This window comes from Rhinolophus hipposideros (assembly GCF_964194185.1).
Source record: "Rhinolophus hipposideros genome assembly, chromosome: X".
Classification (NCBI taxonomy): Eukaryota; Metazoa; Chordata; class Mammalia; order Chiroptera; family Rhinolophidae; genus Rhinolophus; species Rhinolophus hipposideros.
In genome coordinates this window covers 20,040,404-20,056,120 of record NC_138046.1, presented here as the reverse complement: position 1 = coordinate 20,056,120, position 15,717 = coordinate 20,040,404, and the positions used below count along the sequence as shown (strand labels likewise).

General features: G+C 36.9%; 1 pseudogene across 1 annotated transcript; it reads left to right on the top strand.

Annotated features, from left to right (window-relative positions):
* The first annotated feature begins 7,601 nt into the window (after window positions 1-7,601).
* Window positions 7,602-8,741, top strand: LOC308494572 (heterogeneous nuclear ribonucleoprotein A3-like; annotated as a pseudogene). The gene is made up of 2 exons: window positions 7,602-8,368; window positions 8,501-8,741. The product of its transcript is annotated as a heterogeneous nuclear ribonucleoprotein A3-like (transcript).
* Window positions 8,742-15,717: the final 6,976 nt, after the last annotated feature.

Sequence of the window (15,717 nt, the reverse complement as noted above, 5' to 3'; positions counted from 1 at the left end):
AAAAGAAGATAAAAAATATGAATAATAAAATGGCAATAACTATGTACCTATCAATAATCACTTCAAATGTAAACGGATTAAATACTCCAATCAAAGACATAAGGTAACTGAATGGATAAGAAAGCAAGACCCACACGTTTATTCTCTACAAGAGATACACTTCAGATTGAAAGACACTCACAGACTGAAAGCAAAGCATTGGAAAAAGGTATCTTATGTGAGTGGAAATGAAAATAAAAAGCTGCATTAGCAATACTTATATCAGACAAAATGAACTTCAAAACAAAGACTATAATAAGACACAAAGAGGGACATTACATCATGATAATGGGATCAATACAACAAGAGGATGTAAAGCTTATAAATATTTATGCACCCAACATAGGAGCACCTAAATATATAAAGCAAATATTGAGTGACATAGAGAGAGAGAGTAACAGTAACACAATCTTAGTAGGGGACTTTAACATCAAATTGACACCAATGGACAGATCTGCCTGACAGAAAATGAAAAAGAAAACAGAAACTTTAAATGATACACTAGATCAGATGGAATATTTGATATTTTTAAAACATTTCACCCCAAAGCTTCAAAATATACACTCTTTTCAAGAGCACATGGAACATTTTCCACAATAGACCCCATGTTAGGCCACAAAACAAATCTTAATAAATTCAAGAAGATTGAAATCATATCAAGTGTCCTATCTGATCACAATGGTGTGAAACTAGAATTCAATTACAAAAACAAAACAAAACAAACAAACAAAAAAACTGAAAAGCACACAAACACATGGAGGATAAATAACATGCTACTAAACAATGAATGGGTTAACAATGAGATCAAGGAAGAAGTCAAAAGATACCTTGAGACAAATGAAAATGAAAGCCATAATGACCCAAAATCTATAGGACATTGTGAAAGCAGTTCTACGAGGGAAATTCACAGCAATACAGGCCTACTTGAAGAAATAAGAAAAAACTTAAATAATCTAACCTTACACTCAAGGGAAGTGGAAAAAGAACAGCAAACAAAGCCCAAAGTGAGTGTAGTTGACATTCAATATTATTCAACTTCAGATTTAAGTGTACAGCATAGTGGTCAGGCATCTACACCATCCATGAAGTGATCTCCCTAATAAGACAAGTGTCCATCTGACACTCTACAAAATCTTTACAACATTATTAATTATATTCCCCAAACCGTGTTTCATATCCCAATGGCAATACGGTGGTTAACAATTTGTGCTATCTAATCCCCTCACCTTCTCCCTCATCTCCACCTCTCTTCCATTTTATGCACCAAACTATCAGAAAGAGAAATTAAGAAAACAATCCCATTCACAATTCCATCCAAAAAACGCCTAGGAATAAATTTAATCAAGGAAGTAAAAGACCTGAACTCAGAAAAATGTAACACATTGAAGAGAGAAATTAAAGAAGATACAAATAAATGGAAACATATACCATGCTTATGGATAGGAAGAATGAACATAGTCAAAATGTTCATACTACCCACAGGAATCTAGAGATTTAATACAATCATTATAAAAATACCAATGGCAGTTTTCACAGAACTAGAACAAAAAGTCCTAAAATTTATATGGAACCATAAAAGGCCCTGAATAGCCATAGCAATCTTGAGAAAGAAGAACAAAGCTGGAAGTGTCACACTATCTGATATCAAACTATATTGCAAGGCTATAGGAATCAAAACAGCATGGTATTGACATAAAAACAGACAAATAGAGCAATGGAACATAATGGAGAGCCTATAAATAAATTTATGCCTATATGGTCATTTAATCTATAACAAAGGAAGGAAGAATATACATTGGGGTAAAGACAGTCTATTAAATAAATGGTGCTTGAGAAACTGGACCACTATCTTACTCCATACACAACAATACACTCAAACTGGATTAAAGACTTAAATATAAGACCTGAAACCAGACGTCATTAAAATGGCGGCGTGAGGTAAGCCTCTGAAAACCTCCCTTGGAATTTACAACAAATTGAACAACTATAACTCCACAAAGGACTCCCTGCACAGCAGACAGGCAAGATGAAGAGGCTCACTATTGAATTCACCTAAAGGTGGGCAAATTGCGTGAGCAGGGGAAGAGGGAAGGGAGAAGTGCGGAGACTGGGCTGTGCAGGGGCAGGACACCAACCTAGCTCAGTGCTCCGAGTTCCCTGTATCCCGGAACTACTACAGCTGTGGGAGAGGGAAGAACTCATACTGCTAGGGCTCCATTCATGGCCCACAGGGCTGAGGGGACAGGATATAACATGGCTGAACCAAATGCTCACATCAGAGACCTCGGAACAAAGACTGAGGGAAGAAGGCTGAAAACAGTGGTTTAAGCCCTCACTGCTGCAGAGAATGGAAGCCTTGGGCACTAAGACTAGCTGTCCCGTCCCTATCTTCCCAAATCTCACCCCGTCCCCATGTGCCCAGTGCTAGAAGAAGAACAGTACCAGTTTCAGATCAAAAGAACAGAATGTTTGCAATTCTGAGAACTGTGGTCCGCAGACACAAATTCACAGCCTACCTAATTCTGGCAAAGGGGAGGGAGCCATGGAAGCAGGACTGCCTGTGGTGGTGGTGGCCGCCATTGCTCTGGGCCACCTCTGACAACTCACCCCGCCCCTGTCTCCACCTACCTGGGTGGATCCCTGCAGGAGGAAACAGGCCTGCTGAAGCACACAGGCTCCTAATCTGGTGCAGGAAGAGCTTTGGAAATTCAAAACCTCTCCGCATACCCACAGGGACACAGCGCCCTATGACCCAGGCGACTGTGAACAGAGGAGAAGACTGCCTTCCAGGGAATCCCCCTATTGTGTGAGAAGCTGGAATAGTGCAGAGAAAACATAACACTACAGTGTGAGACAGAGAAAAAGGCTGCAGTCGGAGAGAAAATGAAACATTTTACCAACATATACTGGAAAACAAAAGAAAGACCTCTTCCTATCAACCTGTTGCAGAACCCACTCTTGTAGATGTCTAGGAAGAGAAATAATAAATCATTAATTGCCATGAATAACCAAGGCAACAAGACAGCTCAGAAAGAAAGTGAAAAATCTCCAGTACACCTGAAATTATGTAATTTCATTAACAATTGTCACCCCGATAAATAAATTTAAATTAAAAAAAGGAAATATGTGAATTAAATGACAGATAATTCAAGATTGCATTTCTGAAAAAAACGCAATGAGATGCAGGAAAACACAGAAAGGCAGTTTAATGAACTCAGAAACACAATCAAAGAACAAAATGAACATTTTATCAAAGAGATTGAAATTTTAAAAAAGAACCAAAGAGAATTTCTGGAAATTAAGAACTCAATAGAAGAAATGAAGTATGAAATAACCAGCTTAGGTAGTAGAGTTGACCAGATGGAGGAAAGAACCAGTGACATTGAAGATAGAAACCTGGAAATGACATGTATGGAAGAAGAAAGAGAATTGAGACTTAAAAGAAATGAAAGAACTCTACAGGAACTTTCTGACTACATCAGAAAGAGCAATATAAGAATAATGGATCATAGGGTAGTTCTATCTTCAGATTCCTGAGATACCTCCATACTGTTTTCCATAGTGGCTGCACTAATCTGCAATCCCACCAACAATGCACTAGTGTTCCCTTTTCTCCACATCCGCGCCAGCATTTGTTGTTTGTTGATTTATTGATGATAGCCATTTTGACTGGGGTGAGGTGGTATCTCATTGTGGTTTTTATTTGCATTTCTCTGATGGTTAGTGAGGTTGAGCATTTCTTCATATGTCTTCTTGCCTTCTGTATGTCCTTTTTAGAAAAATGTCTCCTCAAGTCCTCTGCCCATTTTTTTAATTATTATTATTTTATTTATTTATTTATTAGTTTCAGGTGTACAAGACAAGGTAATACTTAGACGTTCATCATTTATATCCCTCACACTGTGAACCCGCTCCCCCCATCCACTATCCCTCCGACCTCACACTGAACCATCACATTATATATATAAAATTATAGTTGGCATTCATTAATGTTTAGCTAGCCCATTTTTTAATTGGGTTGTTTTTTTTTTTGGAGTTGAGTTGAGTAAGTTTTTTATAGATTTGTGATATTAATCCCTTATCAGGTATATCATTGGAAAATATCTTTTCCCATTCAGTAGGATCCCTTTTTGTTTTATTGATGGTTTCCTTTGCTGTGAAAAAACTTTTTAGTTTGATGTAATCCCACATGTTTATTTTTTCTCTTACTTCCCTCGCGCGAGGGAATATATCAGTGAAAATCTTACTCCGGGTAATGTCCATGAAGTTTCTTCCTATATTTTCTTCAAGATATTTTATGGTTTCAGATCTTACATTTAAGTCTTTAAGCCATTTTGAATTTATTTTTGTATATGGTGTGAGGAGGTGGTCCAGCTTCATTTTCTTGCATGTGTCTCTCCAGGTTTCCCAACAGCATTTATTGAACAGACTGTCTTTACCCCATAGTACATTCTTGCTTCCATTGTCGAAGATTAGATGGGCATATAGGCATGGATTTACTTCTGGACTCTCTATTCTGTTCCATTGATCTATGTGTCTATTTTTATGCCAGTACCATGCTGTTTTGATTACTGTAGCCTTGTAGTATAGTTTGAAATCAGGTATCGTTATACCTCCCACTTTGTTCTTATTTCTCAAGATTGCTGAGGCTATCCAGGGTCTTTTATGGTCCCATATAAATTTCAGGATTATATGTTCTATTTCTGTGAAAAACTCCACTCCTAGGCATCTACCCGGAGAAATCCAAAACTCCAATTCAAAAATCTGTATGCACTCCTATGTTTATTGCAGCACTTTACACAATAGCCAAGATATGGAAACAACCGAAATGCCCATCCGTCGATGACTGGATTAAGAAGCTGTGGTACATTTATACAATGGAGTACTACGCAGCCATGAAGAAAAAAGAAATCTTATCATTTGCAACAACATGGATGGATCTAGACAACATTATGTTAAGTGAAATAAGTCAGAAAGAGAAAGACAAGTACCATATGATCTCACTTATATGCGGAATCTAAAGAAAAGAATATGTGTATGATGAACTAATCAGAAACAGTTTTGGGGACACAAAAAACCGAGAGTTGTTAGATGGGCGGGGGGGAGGGGGTTGGGGATGGGGGGAAGGGTGAAGGGATTGGGGGGCGGCTGGTGACCACAGGATGGCCTCAGGGTTTTTTGAGAATTACTTTGGGGAACTTATTCAATAGTGTTTGGGGATTTTGTTGGGTGTCCGATGGACATGTGTCCTGTTTGGGAGACCACCTCAGGGATGCTGTGGATGCCTGGTCATGGCATTGTACACCAGAGTCTGGACATTAATGAATGCCAACTATAATTTTATGTGTATAATGTGATGGCTCGGTGTGAGGTCGGGGTGGTGGTGGATGGGGGGAGGGGGGTTCACGGTGTGAGGGATGTAAAAATAAAATAAAATAAAATAAAACTATAAAAAAAATAAAAACTTAAAAAATATATTTGGGATAGAAATATTGATTCTAGGTTGTGATTTAAGAATTCATTTGAAAATAAGGATTGAACAGATAGAAGTACAGTTGAAATAGGGTGTGAATATTCTACATGTGAATTATAAAGCAAGTAGTTTAGTGTTTTGATAGTGTTTAATATTCATGACATAATTCAAATTAATTAAGAAATGTATCATATTCTTTTAGAAAATACATTAAATTAATGTGGTTTAAAAATTAAACAGAATTTAATGACAAAATGTAGTAACAATTGTAACTGTGAGAAAGACTTAGAATGTGAAAAGGAGTATATTTACTAGATATGAACCTATGTTAATTTTGAGAATCACCTGGCCCTTGAGCAGCTGCAGATGTGGAGATGCTAGTGGCGTTCATTAAGGATTTGATGAATGAATAAATAAATATATATTATTAAAAAAAAGAATAATGGGCATATCAGAAGGAGGAGAAAGAGAGAAGGGTACAGAGAGTATATTCAAACAAGTAGTCGAGGAGAACTTCTCAAACTTGTGGAAAGAACTGGATCCTCGAATCCAAGAAGCAAATTGAACGCCTAATTACCTCAACCCCAACAGGCCTTCTCCAAGGCACGTTATATTGAAGGTGTCAAAAATCAATGACAAAGAAAGATTCCTCAAGGCAGACAGGGGAAAGAAGACAGTAACCTACAAAGGAAAGGCCATTAGATTATCTTCAGATTTCTCAGCAGAAACTCTACAAGCCAGGAGGGAGTGGAACCAAATATTCAAACTATTGAAGGAGAGAAATTATGAGCAAAGAGTAACATACCCAGCAAAGATATTGTTTAGAGATGAAGGAGGAATAAAGACCTTTCCAGACATACAGAAGCTGAGGGAATTTTCTAACACACGACCTGCACTACAAGAAATACTGAAGTAGGCTATTCGATGAGATAAATAGGGACAATTTGTGGCAACCAAAACAAAAAGGGGGAGAGTAAAGGCCTGAACCGGAATATGGGAATGGAGAAAGTAAGCATGCTGAAGAAAATACAATACTCTAAATATTAAACGTTCTTTTATATAAACATAATAGTTACCACCCCCAAAAAATCCAGAACTGAAATATATGCTGTCATAGAAGAAGAAACAGGGAAACATCATAGAATACCACCACACAGAAATAATAGACAACAACAAAAATGCAAAGAAACAATGGAGACACAGTCTTACCAGAAAACTAACGATAGAATGATAGGAAATCTTCAGATATCAATAATCACCCTAAATGTAAATGGACTGAACTCACCAATAAAAAGGCAGAGAGTAGCAGATTGGATCAAAAAACTAAACCCAACCATATGTTGTCTCTGAGAGACACATCTTAGCAACAAGGACAAGCATAGACTCAAAGTGAAAAAGTGGAAATTGACACTCCAAGCAAATGGTACCCAGAGAAAATCAGGTGTAGCCATTATGATATCAGATGAAACAGACTTCAGGGTGAAAAAGATAACAAGAGACAAAGATGGACATTTCATAATGGTAAAGGGGACAATACAACAAAAAGACTTAACAGTCACCAATATTTATGCCCCCAATCAGGGAGCACCGAAATATACCAAGCAACTACTAAGAGAACTAAAGGGAAAAATTGACCAAAACACAATTATACTAGGAGACTTAAATACATCATTGACAGCTATTGAGAGATCATCCAAACAGAAAATAAATAACGAAATAGCAGCCCTAAATGACACATTAGATGAAATGGACATAAGTGACGTATATAGAGCACTTCATCCTAAAACATCAGACTATACATTGTTTTCGAGTGTACATGGCACATTCTCAAGTATAGACCATATATTGGGACATAAAGTCAGCCTCAGCAAATTTAAGAAGATTGAAATCATACCAAATATATTCTCTGACCCCAGGGCTTTGAAATTGGATATCAACTGCAAAAAGAAAGCAGGAAAAAACACAAATACATGGAGATTAAACAACACACTTTTAAAGAACGACCAGGTCAGAGAAGAAATTAGAGGAGAGATCAAAAGATACATAGAGATATTGAAGTCGAGTTGGAAGAGGCGAGTTCGGTCTCAAAATGGAGGTAAAACATCTGCCCGGTCGCCCCCAGCCCAACTCTGGCCATCGCCGCCGCTGCTGGGGGTGGAGGGCCATGATCCAAAGGAACCAGAGTAGTTGAGAAAACTGTTCATTGGTGGTCTGAGCTGTGAAACTACAGATGATAGTTTAAGAGAACATTTTGATAATTGCGGCATACTCACGGATTGTGTGGTGATGAGAGATCCCCAAACAAAACGTTCCAGGGGCTTTGGTTTTGTTACTTACTCTTGTGTTGAAGAGGTGGATGCAGCGATGTGTGCTGGACCACACAAGGTTGATGGCCGTGTAGTGGAACCAAAGAGAGCTGTTTCTAGAGATGATTCTTTAAACCTGGTGCCCATCTAATAGTGAAGAAAATTTTTGTTGGTGGTATTAGAGAAGATACAGAAGAATATAATTTGAGAGATTATGTTGAAAAATATGGCAAGATTGAAACCATAGAAGTTATGGAAGACAGGCAGTGTGGGGAAAAAAGAGGATTTGCTTTTGTAACTTTTGATGATCATGATACAGTTGATATAATTGTTGTTCAGAAATACCACACTATTAATGGGCATAATTGTGAAGTGAAAAAGGCCCTTTCTAAACAAGAAATGCAGTCTGCTGGATCACAAAGAGGTCGTGGAGGTGGATCTGGTGACTTTATGGGTCACGGAGGAAACTTTGGAGATGGTGAGGGTAACTTTGGCTGCGGTGGAAACTTTGGTGGAAGAGGAGGTTATGGTGGTGGAGGTGGTAGCAGAGGTAGTTAGGGAGGAGGTGATGGTTGATATAATGGATTTGGAGGTGATGGTGGCAACTATGGCGGTAGTCCTGGCTATAGTAGTAGAGGAGGCTATGGTGGTGGAGGAGAGCCAGGATATGGAAACCAAGGAGAAGGTGGATATGGTGGCCGTGGTGGTGGAGGAGGATATGACAGTTACAATGAAGGGAATTCTGGCGGTAACTATGGTGGTGGTGGGAACTACAATGATTTTGGAAATTATAGTGGACAACAACAATGAAATTATGGACCCATGAAGAGGGGCAGTTTTGGTGGAAGAAGCTTGGGCAGTCTCTATGGTCTGGTTATGGATCTAGTGGTGGAAGTGGTGGATATGGTAGCAGAAGGTTCTAAAAACTCAGCAGAAAAGGGCTACAGTTCTTAGCAGGACATAGAGTGAGGAGTTGTCAGGAAAGCTGCACGTTACTTTGAGACAGTCGTCCCAAATGCATTAGGGGAACTGTAAAAAATCTGCCACAGAAGGAACGATGATCCATAGTCAGAAAAGTTACTGCAGCTTAAACAAGAAACCCTTCTTGTTCAGGACTGTCACAGCCACAGTTTGCAAAAAGTGCAGCTATTGATTAATGCAATGTAGTGTCAATTAGATGTACATTCCTGAGGTCTTTTATCTGTTATTTTTTTCTTTTTCTTTTTATTACATCAGGTATATTGCCCTGTAAATTGTGGTAGTGGTACCAGGAATAAAAAATTAAGGAATTTTAAACTTTTCAATATTTGTGTAGTTCAGTTTTTCTACATTTTAGTACAGAAACTTTAACAAAATGCAGTTTTGAAGGTGTTTCCTTGTGAGTTAACAAGTAACGAAGATCATTGTTAATTACTATTTTGTATGAATTTTGCTAAAATTAACTGTAAAGAAATACCTGCTGACTTGCAGTTAAGGGGAATCTATTCTCCCCATTTCCAAATCATGAAATAAATGGGCTCTGACATGTGGAGAGAATAGATATTTGTATGTTTGCAATGTGTGTTTTAGATACATAGAATTGGGTATTTAAATTAGCATATTTGTGACTTCAATAGCATTAAGATTTACCTTCAAATGAAAAATCTCAAAATTCCGTTTTGGTTTGTGCATTTTCTTTTAAAATGTAATGATGATTTTAGTGTGTTACATTTGTTGCGAGTCTTAGCTGTGTTTAGAACATTTCCATCCTATATTCACCGTGGTCACATGTGAACTGCTGCCATAGTTTTATTTGGGTGTAAGAAAATGTCTACTGCCCTCTTTAGATTCTGGAAAGGGGTAGTGAATGTTTTCTCTTTTCTCCTACATTAAAAACATTCTTTAAAAAACTTTGAAGTAATAGGACCACTAAGCCTGCTTTATCTGAGCAAATTAGTGGCTACCTTTTTTTTCCTTTTTAAAGCACAGGAGACCCACAAATCTTCAGTTATTTTCCTTGGTTTAATAATACATTTTTTTGATACAAGCTCTCAAAGCAAGAGAATAAAAATCATGCATTGTTGCACCCTAAAAAAAAACAAGATACATAGAAACAAATGAGAATGAAAATACATCCTACCACAATATTTAAGATTCAGTGAAAGCAGTTTTAAGAGAGAAATTTATATCATTACAGGCTTATCTCAAGAAACAAAAGGGATCTCAAATAACTAACCTCACATTACAACTTAAAGAACTAGAAAAAGAAGAACAAATGAAACCCAAGATCAGCAGATGAAAGGAAATAATAAAAATCAGAGCAGAACTAAATGAAATAGCAAACAAAAAGAGAATAGAAAAAATTAATGTGACAAAGAGCTGGTTCTTTGAAAAGATTAACAAAATTGACAAACCCTTGTCTAGTCTCACTAAGATACAATGAGAGGAGACAGAAATAAACCAATTAGAAATGAAAATGGGGAAGTTATAATGGATGCAACAGAAATACAAAGGATCATCCAAGAATACTATGAAGGACTAGATGCCACCAAATTCAATAACCTAGAAGAAATAGACAAGTTCTTTGAAACATATAGCCTTCCAAGGCTGAACCATGAAGAACTGGAAAATCTAAACAGACTGATCACCAGTAACAAAATTGAATCAGTCATCAAAAACCTTCCCAAAAGCAAAAGTCCGGGACCAGATGGCTTCACTAGTGAATTCTACCAAACCTTCAAAGAGGGTCTAATACCAATCCTGCTCAAACTCTTCCAAAAAAATTGAAGAAGAGTCGGTACTCCCTAACTCATTTTATGAGGACAACATTACCCTGATACCAAAATCTGGTAAGGACAACACAAAAAAAGAAAACTGCAGACCAATATCTCTGATGAATACTGATGCAAAAATCCTAAACAAAATTCTAGCAAATCGAATGCAACAATGCATTGGACCCAAACACTTTTTACAAAGCCACTATCACCCTGATTCTAAAAGCAGACAAAGACACCACAAAGAAAGAAAACTACAGGCTGATATCTCTAATGAACATAGATGCAAAAATTCTCAACAAATTATTAGCAAACAGAATTCAGCAATACATTAAAAAGATCATACACCATGATCAAGTGGGATTCATCCCTGGTATGCAGGGGTGGTTCAACATCCGCAAATCAATTAATGTGATACACCACATTAACAAAATGAAAAATAAAAATCACATGATCATATCAATAGATGCAGAAAAAGCATTTGATAAAATACAGCAACCTTTTATGATAAAAACCCTTAAGAAAGTGGGAATAGAGGGATCATATCTTAACATAATAAAGGCCATATATGACAAACCCACAGCTAACATCATACTCAATGGGGAAAAGCTAAAACCATTCCCCCTAAGATCAGGAACAAGACAAGGTTGCCCACTTTCTCCACTTTTATTTAACATAGTGCTGGGAGTTCTAGCCACAGCAATCAGACAAGATAAAGAAATAAAAGGCATCCAAATTGGTAAGGAGGAAGTAAAATTATCATTATATGCAGATGATATGATACTATATATAGAGAACCCTAAAGATTCCACCAAGAAACTATTAGAACTGATAGATGAATTTAGTAAAGTAGCAGGATATAAAATTAATATTCGGAAATCAGTTGCATTTGTATATACCAATGATAAAATAGCAGAAGGAGAAATTAAAAAAACAATTCCATTTACAATTGCTCCAAAGACTATAAAATATCTGGGAATAAATCTAACCAAAGATGTAAAGGATCTGTACTCAGAAAATTATACAACACTGAAGAAAGAAATGAAAGAAGACATAAATAGATGGAAACACATTCCATGTTCATGGATAGGAAGAATTAATATAGTTAAAATGTCCATACTGCCTAAGGCAATATACATATTCAACGCAATTCCTATCAAACTACCAACGACGTTTATCACAGAAATAGAACATATAATCCTAAAATTTATATGGGACCATAAAAGACCCCGGATAGCCTCAGCAATCTTGAGAAATAAGAACAAAGTGGGAGGTATAACGATACCTGATTTCAAACTATACTACAAGGCTACAGTAATCAAAACAACATGGTACTGGCATAAAAATAGATACATAGATCAATGGAACAGAATAGAGAGTCCAGACGTAAATCCATGCCTATATGCCCATCTAATCTACGACAATGGAAGCAAGAATGTACGATGGGGTAAAGACAGTCTGTTCAATAAGTGGTGTTGGGAAACCTGGACGGACACATTCAAGAAAATGAAGCTGGACCACCTCCTTACACCATATACAAAAACAAATTCAAAATGGCTTAAAGACTTAAATGTAAGATCTGAAACCATAAAATATCTAGAAGAAAATATAGGAAGAAACTTCATGGACATTACCCGGAGTAAGATTTTCACTGATATATCCCCTCGCGCGAGGGAAGTAAGAGAAAAAATAAACATGTGGGATTACATCAAACTAAAAAGTTTTTTCACAGCAAAGGAAACCATCAATAAAACAAAAAGGGATCCTACTCTATAGGAAAAGATATTTGCCAATGATATATCTGATAAGGGATTAATATCACAAATCTATAAAAAACTTACTCAACTCAACTCCAAAAAAACAAACAACCCAATTAAAAAATGGGCAGAGGACTTGGGGAGACATTTCTCTAAAAAGGACATACAGAAGGCAAGAAGACATATGAAGAAATGCTCAACCTCACTAACCATTAGAGAAATGCAAATAAAAACCACAATGAGATACCACCTCACTCCAGTCAAAATGGCTATTATCAATAAATCAACAAACAACAAATGCTGGCGCGGATGTGGAGAAAAGGGAACGCTAGTGCACTGTTGGTGGGACTGCAGATTAGTGCAGCCACTATGGAAAACAGTATGGAGGTATCTCAGGAATCTGAAAATGGAACTACCCTATGATCCAATAATTCCACTCCTAGGCATCTACCCGGAGAAATCCAAAACTCCAATTCAAAAATCTGTATGCACTCCTATGTTTATTGCAGCACTTTACACAATAGCCAAGATATGGAAACAACCAAAATGCCCATCGATAGATGACTGGATGAATGGAGTATTACGCAGCCATAAAGAAGAAAGAAATCTTATCATTTGCAGCAACATGGATGGATCTAGAGAACATTATGTTAAGTGAAATAAGTCAGAAAGAGAAAGACAAGTACCATATGAACTCACTTATATATGGAATCTAAAGAAAAGACTATGTGAATGAACTAATAAGAGACAGTTTTGGGGACGCAGAGAAAAAACCGAGAGTGGTTAGATGGGTGTGTGGGAGTGGGTTGGGGATAAGGGGAAAGGTGAAGGGATTTGGAAGCAGCTGGTAACCACAAGATGGCCTCAGGGTTTTTTTTGAAAATTAATTTCGGGAAGGTATTCTATAATGTTGTAAAGATTTTGTTGGGTATCCGATGGACATGCGTCCTATTTGGGAGACCACCTCAGGGATACTGTGGATACCTGATCATGGCATTGTACACCAGAAGCTAAACATTAATGAATGCCTACTATAATTTTATATATATAATGTGATGGTTCAGTGTGAGGTCGGAGGGATAGTGGATGGGGGGAGGGGGGTTCACAGTATGAGGGATATAAATGATGAACGTCTAAGTATTACCTTGTTTTGTACACCTGAAACTAATAAATAAATAAATTAATTAAAAAAACAAAACAAAACAAACAAAAAAACAATGCATTGGAAAGGTTATTCATCATGACCAAGTGGGGTTCAGCCCAGGGGCACAAGGATGGTTGAACATGCACATATCCATCAATGTGATACATCATATAAACAAAGTAAAGAACAAAAATCATATAATTAATCAATTGGTGCAGAAAAAGCATTTGACAAGATGCCACATCCGTTCATGATTAAAACACTTAATAAAATATTTATAGACGGAAAATACCTTAACATAATAAAAGCCATATATGACAAACTTCAGCTAATCTCATAATTAATGGTGAAAAACTGAAGCTCTTTGCTCTACGTTCTGGAACACAAAAGGGCTGTCCCCTATCACCTCTGCTTTTTAACATAGTGTTGGAAATCCTCATGAGGGCAATCAGGCAAGAGAAAGAAATAAAAGGCATCCAAATTTGGAATGAAGAAGTGAAATTATCACTCTTTGCAGATGACATGATGGTATATATAGAAAACCCTGAAGACTCCACCAAAACGCTATTAGAAACAATCAACGAATACAGTAAAGTTGCTGGCTACAAAATCAACGTACAAAAGTCCATTGCTTTCCTATATACTAACAATGAAATCTCAGAAATCTGGTTTTGCAATTGCAGCAAAAAGAATAAAATACCTAGGAATAAACTTAACCAAGGATGTGAAAGACCTAAATGCTGAAAACTATAAACATTTTTAAAAGAAATTGAAGAAGACACAAAGAAATGGAAAGACATTCCGTACTCATGGATTGGAAGAAGCAACATAGATAAAATGGCTTTATTACCCAAAGCAATATACAGATTTAATGCAATCCCCATCAAAATCCCAATGGCATTTAAAAAAAAAAAAAGAACAAAACATCATCAGATATGTTTGGAACAACAAAAGACCCTGAATAGCCAAAGCAATCTTAAGAAAAAAGAACAATACTGGAGGTATCATACTCCCTGACTTTAGCTTGTACTACAAGGCTACAATAATCAAAATAGCATGGTATTGGCAGAAAAACAGACTCATAGACCAATGGAATAGAACTGAGAACCCAGAAATAAAACCACATAAATATGGGCAGATAATTTTTGACAAAGAAGCTAAAAACACACAATGGAGAAAAGACACCCTCTTCAATAAATAGTGCTGAGAAAATTGGATAGCTATGTCCAAAAAAATGAAACTGGACTGCTATCTGTCACCATGTATCAAAATCAATTCAAAATGGATCAAAGACTTAAGGATAAGACCTGACACAATAGAAGAAAACATAGAAGCATAGAAGAAAACATAGGTACTAAACTTATGAACCTTGAGTTCAAAGAGCATTTTATGAATTTGAAACCAAAGGCAAGGGAAGTAAAAGGTAAAATAAACGAATGGGACTATATGAAACTTCAAAGCTTCTGCATAGCAAAAGAAACCATCGACAAAATAAAGAGGCAGCCAACTGAATGGGAGAAGATTTTTGCAAACAGTGCCTCTGATAAGAGGCTAATATCCAAAATATACAAGGAACTTATGAAACTCAACAACATAAAAACAATAAACCCAATTGAACAATGGGCAGACGACCTGAAGAGACATTTCTCCAAGTAGGACACACACATGGCAAATAGACATGAAAAAATGCTCAACAACATTAATCATCAGATAAATGCAAATAAAAACCACAATGAGATATCACCTCACCCCAGTCAGAATGGCTATCATCAACAAGACAAATAGTAACAAGTGTTGGAGAGGCTGTGGAGAAAAAGGAACCCTCATACACTGTTGGTGGGAATGCAGACTGGTGCAGCTGTTATGGAATGCAGTGTGGAGGTTTCTCAAAAAATGACAGAATTACCATATGACCCAGCAACCCCTCCCCTGGGGATCTACCCCAAAAAACTGAAAACATTTATACATAAAGACATGTGTGCTTCAATGTTCATTGCAGCTTTGTTTACTGTGGCGAAGACATGGAAACAAACAAAATGTCCTGCGATAGATGAATGGATAAAGAAGTTGTGGTATATATACACAATGCACTGCTATTCAGCGGTAAGAAAAGGTAATATATGATCATTTGTGACAACATGGATGAATCTTGAGAGTATAATGCTAAGCGAAATAAGTCAGACAGAAAAAGAAGAGAACCCTATGATTTCACTGATATGTGGTACACAAACCCAAAACAACAACA